At 44.1% G+C, this 7,125-nt stretch overlaps 2 pseudogenes; both read right to left on the bottom strand.

Annotated features, from left to right (window-relative positions):
* Positions 1-2,321: 2,321 nt before the first annotated feature.
* On the bottom strand, positions 2,322-5,464 carry LOC149748803 (PHD finger protein 20 pseudogene; annotated as a pseudogene).
* Positions 5,465-5,477: 13 nt separating this feature from the next.
* LOC111170799 (PHD finger protein 20 pseudogene) lies at positions 5,478-5,840 on the bottom strand (annotated as a pseudogene).
* Between the last annotated feature and the right edge of the window lie 1,285 nt (positions 5,841-7,125).

Genomic DNA, 7,125 nt, shown 5'->3' with positions numbered 1-7,125 from the left:
ATATGGTTATAATTTTTTCGTTTTGTCTGAAATATGACATTTTAATATGTGTTTTCCAGATATAAGGAAACCATTCCCCTCAAGCTATTATGACTTACAGCAATTTGGTAAATTATATCTTTGTAAGTAGAATTGAAACATTTATCTTTTCTTTCTACCTGATTCCTTCAGAAATTGGAAACTCTTAGGTTTCTGGGAACAGCAGCCTTATCAGATGAATAAAAAATGCTACCTCCTAGCAGCTGCAGGAATCTCAAGATATTTTGGGGACCTCAAGCAGAGGAATCCACCAAAATCTATAGATTTCACAGGTGGAATCTGATGGCAAGCCCTTGGTGTGGCTTTCCTGGTCTTGAGAGACTTTTTTTTTTTTTTTTAAACACCTTTATTGGAGTATAATTGCTTTACAATGGTGTGTTAGTTTCTGCTTTACAACAAAATGAATCAGTTATATATATACATATGTTCCCGTATGTCTTCCCTCTTGCGTCTCCCTCCCTCCCACCCTCCCTATCCCACCCCTCCAGGCGGTCACAAAGCACCGAGCTGATCTCCCCGTGCTATGCGGCTGCTTCCCACTAGCTATCTACCTTACGTTTTGTAGTGTATATATGTCCATGCCTCTCTCTCGCTTTGTCACAGCTTACCCTTCCCTCTCCCCATATCTTCAAGTCCATTCTCTAGTAGGTCTATGTCTTTATTCCTGTTTTACCCCTAGGTTCTTCATGACATTTTTAAAAATTAAATTCCATATATGTGTTAGCATACGGTATTTGTCTCTCTCTTTCTTTAAAACTGCAATTTGAGATTCCTTATAAAAAGGTCCAGCACAGCCAATTTTTTTATTTTATTTTATTGAAGTATAGTTGATTTACAGTGTCATGTTTAATTTCTGCCGTATAGCAAAGTGACTCAGTTATACACACACACACACACACACACACGCACACATATATTTATTTTCATATTCTTTTCCATCATGGTTTATCACAGGATATTGAATATAGTTCCCTGTGCTATACAGCAGGACCTTGTTGTTTATCCACCCTGTATGTAATAGTTTACAGCTGCTAATCCCAAACTCCCAATCCTTTCTCTCCCCTTCCCCTTGGCAACCACAGGTCTGTTCTCTATATCTGTGAATCTTATTTTTGTTTGTTTTGTTTTGTACATATGTTCATTTGTGTCATATTTTAGATTCCACATATAAATGATATCATGCGTTATTTGTCTTTCTCTTTCTGACTTACTTCACTTAGTATGATAATCTCTAGGTCCATCTATGTTGCTGCAAATGGCATTATTTCATTCTTTTTTATGGCTGAGTAATATTCCATTGTGTGTGTGTGTGTGTGTATATATATATATATATATATATATATATATACCACATTTTCTTTATCCATTAATCTGTCGATGGGCATTTAGGTTGTTTCCATGTCTTGGCTATTGTGAATAGTGCTGCTATGAACATAGGGGTGCATGTATCTTTTTTGTTCTTTCTTTTGTCAAGGCAATTTTTTTTTTTTTTGTGGTACGCGGGCCTCTCACTGTTGTGGCCTCTCCCGTTGCAGAGCACAGGCTCTGGATGCGCAGGCTCAGCGGCCATGGCTCACGGGCCCTGCCGCAGATCTTCCTGGACCGGGGCACGAACCCGTGTCCCCTGCATCGGCAGGCGAACTCTCAACCACTGCGCCACCAGGGAAGCCCAAGGCAATTTTTTTAATAGGTGGATAGTTTTTCTCAAAAGAAAACTTAGGTAGTGTACATATTTCTAAATGGTAACATTAATTAACAGTAATATTTGCAAATAACAGTTTCCAGTGCTCCAGCCTGGGGTTAATTCAACTTGACCCAGGAATTGGGGATGGAGCCCCTCAACATAGCTTTAAATTAGCGAAGCACACTGGGGTTATCAGAACTTGGAGTCACCCCCTGCTTCCCTAAGGACAAAGGTCACAATGAGTGAAATGGGATTATTTCCTTTACAAAAAGCATACAGTAAACTCAATAATGGCCACTTGGCAAAATTAGGGTAACTCAGTTTCTTCTTTCAACTTGAAAAAGACATGAGACTGACTCCCTTAAAGTTACAGCTTCCCCAGAAGTTATGCTCAAATGTGTTTTCAGGAAAGAAAAATCAGTAATCTAATAAGTCACCGTACCTCACAGTTGTGGCTACGGAAAATCATCCTGTTTCTTCCCCTTTCAGACAAGCTTCACACAGTTCTTATAATGTGGCCGTCTGATAAATTATGCTAAACATAGATGCCATGCATACTCCTTGAGCGTTTCTTCCCACACCAGAAACACCAACATTAGCAATGGGAAACAACCTCTTACAGAGGAATTGTGTCAGCTTTATTACAGATGTCATAGCCACATATATTCCCTCTGATGGATGAGCTACAGCAGGTCAACTTGTCCTAAATTCATTTTATATCAAATGGTGAGTTAAATTACTAGACAAAGCATACCCTGAAACAGATCTTGGTACAGAGGGCTTTGTGACCGCAATGACCTGTACCTTAAAGCCTAACCATCCCAAAGGTCACCGGAGATACTGTCATTGCTATTGAGATATTGGCTACTTCACGTTTACATAGTAAATATTTGCAGCATATAACATTACAGATTCATAAACCCATAATTAACTTGTGAGTGTTAATGGATAGATGTGCTTTGATTTTTGCCTTTAGTGATAGGAAAACTAAATGGTAAAACGGGTCACTCCTCAAAGCATGGAACATTTTCTTTAACTTTGCCTAGTAAGGAAAAACAAAACAATTACATGTGGAACCGTAACCTGGAAGAGTAACAAATATTGTCTCAAAAGGTACAAACTGTACCTGGACCTTAAGCAGCATAATCACCTTGATCTCACAAAATAATACGAACAGGAAATTTAAAGTGTTAAAGTATATTAAAACAATTCTGAAAATGCCAACTACTGAACATATACCCTTCGGGGAAGGAGAAAAGCGGCAGCAGATGTAGAATCTGGTTTGTTTACAACAATACAAAGTAAGGTAATTCCCCAAACCACATTCTTTGTAACAAATCTTTACAGTGAGAGTTCAAATTTGGGGGAACCATTTGTTGGACATTAAATAGAACTGGTAAGCTGTCAAGAAGTGGGTAGAAAGTGCTGTCCTTTGGGTTCCAGACCCTGCCTGCGTCAGTTTGGAATTCCTCCTATATTCTTATTACAGTGAGATTCTAGTTCTTCCACGGGCTGTATGGGTTCTGCTACAAAAGACACAACCCAGCCAATTCTGGGGTGAAAGCATACAAAACTTGTCCCCGGTACCATGAAGTCATGCAACAGAGGTGGTGAGAAAGTGAAGAGTTCTAAGAAGGCAGGGTGGCCAAGGCCTCTGCTCCTTCCCAACCTCCACAGAATGGTGAAGTCACGACCTTCCCACGAAGCTGGAAAAATGAAAATGATGCCTGCTGCCTAAATCCTTGCCAGGCAGAAAACCAGAAGGCTTGGCATGTGCCCCAACCTGACAGAAAAGTCAATTAAATAAGCTGCAAGTTGAATTTACAACTGTTTCCGACTAAACATTTTTGGCTCTCATTCCATTTATCATCAGTGGCACGATTTCAAGTGAAGTTTGTGCAAAAAGACTCACTCTCCATTCAACAATGTGCACAGAAGAAGGGAATTCCAAGAGTCTATTTGCTACCTTCTTGGTAGGCTTCAAGATCAGGGTGCCCTCCCTTCCAGCAGCCAAAACGGCCTCTTTGTCCAAGTCCATCACACCCCTGCCCAGACCCCTGAAGTCGGTCAGTGTCACGTGCATTTGGCATGCTAGGTTTATTTATTTAAATACGTGAAGCTCCTCCTGCACGTGCTCCAGGATTGTTCCCCCATTAGTGTGGGGGTGCCCAGTTTCATGCTGAGCAGCAGAGTGCGATCTGTTGCACCTTGCCCAGGTCCATCAGCAGCTGCTTGATGCAATGCTTGAGCTGCGGAAGCCTGGCCAGAGGCTCCGGGGGCTCCAGCTCCCCAGTGTAGTCCAGCCAGCTCTCCAACATGTCCAGCTCCTTCTCAATGGAGTCCATCCTATGCGTAACTTCGTCCTGAAGAGACTCCACATGTGTCAGCAGGTTAAACTGCCACTGGTGCTGGGAGCTCAGCAACCCCTCTCCGCCTCTGTCCAGCAGCTTCCGAGCCGGGGCTTCCTCAGGTAGGGCCTTTCTGGAGACATATTCCCTCACCTTTGGGGAGCTGGGTTTGGGGTCACTGTCCCCTCTGCTCCTGTCTTGTTCTAGAGGCCAGCCCAGGCGCGGAGAGTGGGAATCGTCACCATTCTCGTGGAGGGGGTTGACTGCATCGTCAAGGGCAGAGCACCGGGTCTCCACCACCAGCTTCTGTTCCACAGCAGGGTAGTAGGTGCGGGGCTTCTGGTAGCAGTGCTTGCTGGTGATATATGACTCCTCCACAGACCGGGGCAAGGGCAGGGGCAGAGGCTTCTCCACCGCCTCGTTCAAAGTTCTATAGCTTGGGGCTTCCTCCCTGCTCTTGGCTTCAGTGACATGGATGTGTTTGGAATGAGATCTCCCCTCCGCCAGATGCTGTTTCCAAGGCTGACACCACAGCTGCAGATCAGGATGTTCCCGGCTTCTTCTTCAGACTCCTTGGTACCAGATGATGTGTTTTGCAAAGCATCAGTAGTAACCGTATCAACCAAATCTGATACAACCAAGTCAGGATCTAGGATCTCGTGGGTCCCACTAGTGGACAGCCTGGAGGACCGTCTCCTTGATAGGACTTTGTCAGTGTTTTCCGAGTAGTTTTTTTACTTTTCCTGGGATGAATTTTTGTCAAGCCGAGGACGTTTTAATGCGACTTCACTTCTTTTTGATATCTTCCGTCTTCTCAATTCCAATGTTATTGGTTGCAAAGTTTGAGAGTTTGAATCCACAGCAGTAGGAGCTATGGAAGGGGGTCTGCCTCGCTTTCTTTTTGGCTCCCTCAAGTTTTCTTGTGGACTCTTCACAATGTCATTTTCAGGTTTCTTATCCACTTGAGCATCTCCAGAATACTCTCTGTCATTTTCTGAAATGTTCTCTTTATCTTCCTTCTTGTTCTTGGGAAGGCTTCTCTGACACCTTCCCCTTTTCAGAACAGATTAACTTTCCTTCTTTATCAGGCTGTTTGGGTCTCTTTTCTGTCTTTAAGGCTTTGTCCTCTTTGTCTTTCTTCACATTGGCTGTGGCTTTTCTCTGCTCTTTAAACTTCTGTCTTTTATCAGGAGATGATGAAAGACTTTTTGTGTTCTGTTTCTTTAGGCCTAGCATTACCCACAATATTCTGATCTTTCGAAAAAGCTTTGACATGAATATGTTTGACAGTCTGAACTACTCCATCATAAAATTTCACAGTGTAAGTACCTGTGCTGTACAGTATATCCTTGTAGTTTTTTCTTCTATGAGTTTGACTTGATTTTCCCCATATTAAGTGAGATCAGTCACCATTTTAATAAAAATGGTCCATCCTTGTTAACAGCAGTGATTTTGGCTGGGTAAAAACGACAATCAGACCAGCAAGCAAGGACCTGCTCATTTATTTGAAATTCAGATGATCTTTCCTCTTCATGTAAGCCCGCTTTCCTCAGCTGTATTTTCTCTAAAGGGCGTAAATAAGGACTTTCCCAGCAGAACCATTCATCAGAATGATGGTTCCAACGCTTGAAATGGATCAGTACTTTTCCTTCTTCGTAATCAATATCTTCTATGTGAGCTGGATACCAGCTTTTTAATTGGTCCCGGGCTTCCAACTGGCCTCCCACTTCAAAGCTGATTCCTCGTCTGTTAGGTGGATGCTTTGTCATTTTCAGTCATCAGTGGGGACTGCCTTTATTCTACTCACAGCCCCGCTCCGGCTGCTCCGCTCCGGGTCCAACCGACTGAAGGACTCTGCGTGCTGCACACCACGTGAACCTGGGGACGCGCCCAGCCAATCCCCCGCCCCGCCCCCCACATGCACCATCGACTGCACCGAGTGACGCAGCGCCTCAGTTGCCCCGCCCTCTGCCCCGCCCCACCCGCGCATGTATCTTTTTGAATTATAGTTTTGTCTGGGTATATGGCCAGGAGTGGAACTGCTGGATCGTATGGCAACTTTATTTTTAGTTTCTTGAGGAACCTCTATACTAATTTCCATAGTGGCTGCACCAATTTACATTGCCACCAACAGTGTAAGAAGGTTCCCTTTTCTCCACACTCTCTCCAGCATTTCTTATTTGTAGACTTTTTAATGATGGCCATTCTGACTGGTGTGAGGTGGTACCTCATTGTTGCTTTGATTTACATTTCTCTAATAATTAGTGGTGGTGAGTGTCTTTTCATGCAGTGCAGCCAATATAAAAGAGCCTGTAGGATCAACTTATGTAAATAATCAGACCAAGTTTACTGAAGTCAGGAATATTTTTCAAACAAATTAGTCTTTTTTTTTTTTTTTTTTTTTTTTGCGATACGCGGGCCTCCCACCGCCGCGGCCTCTCCCATTGCGGAGCACAGGCTCCGGACGCACAGGCCCAGCGGCCATGGCCCACGGGCCCAGCCGCTCCGCGGCACGCGGGATCTTCCCGGACCGGGGCACGAACACGCGTCCCCCGCATCGGCAGGTGGACTCCCAACCACTGCGCCACAAGGGAAACCCCTAAAGATTTTAACAAATGTACTTTCGTTTACTTATTTATTTATTTATGGCTGTGTTGAGTCTTCGTTGCTGCACGCGTGCTCTCCCTAGTTGCAGCGAGCGAGGGCTACTCTTTGTAGTGCACGGGCTTCTCATAATGGTGGCTTCTGTTGTTGCAGAGCATGGGCTCTAGGCATGGGGGCTTCAGTAGTTGTGGCACATGGGCTCAGTAGTTGTGGCTCGTGGGCTCTAGAGAGCATAGGCTCAGTAGTTGTGGTGCACGGGCTTAGTTGCTCTGCGGTACGTGGGATCTCCCCAGACCAGGGCTTGAACCTACGTCCTCTGCATTGGCAGGTGGATTCTTAACCACTGTGCCATCAGGGAAGTCCACAAATTAGTCTTAATTTGGCCATATTTGGTAGAAATTAGGGTATTTTAGAGATAAAAAAGTGAACGTTTCAGTGGACATTAAGTTC

Source organism: Delphinapterus leucas, chromosome 7 (assembly GCF_059928025.1).
Source record: "Delphinapterus leucas isolate spDelLeu-1000000601 "Yukka" chromosome 7, BTC_Dleu_Yukka2, whole genome shotgun sequence".
Taxonomy (NCBI): Eukaryota; Metazoa; Chordata; class Mammalia; order Artiodactyla; family Monodontidae; genus Delphinapterus; species Delphinapterus leucas.
The sequence above is the reverse complement of the archived record's forward strand: the minus strand, read 5'-3'. Positions and strand labels throughout refer to the sequence as shown.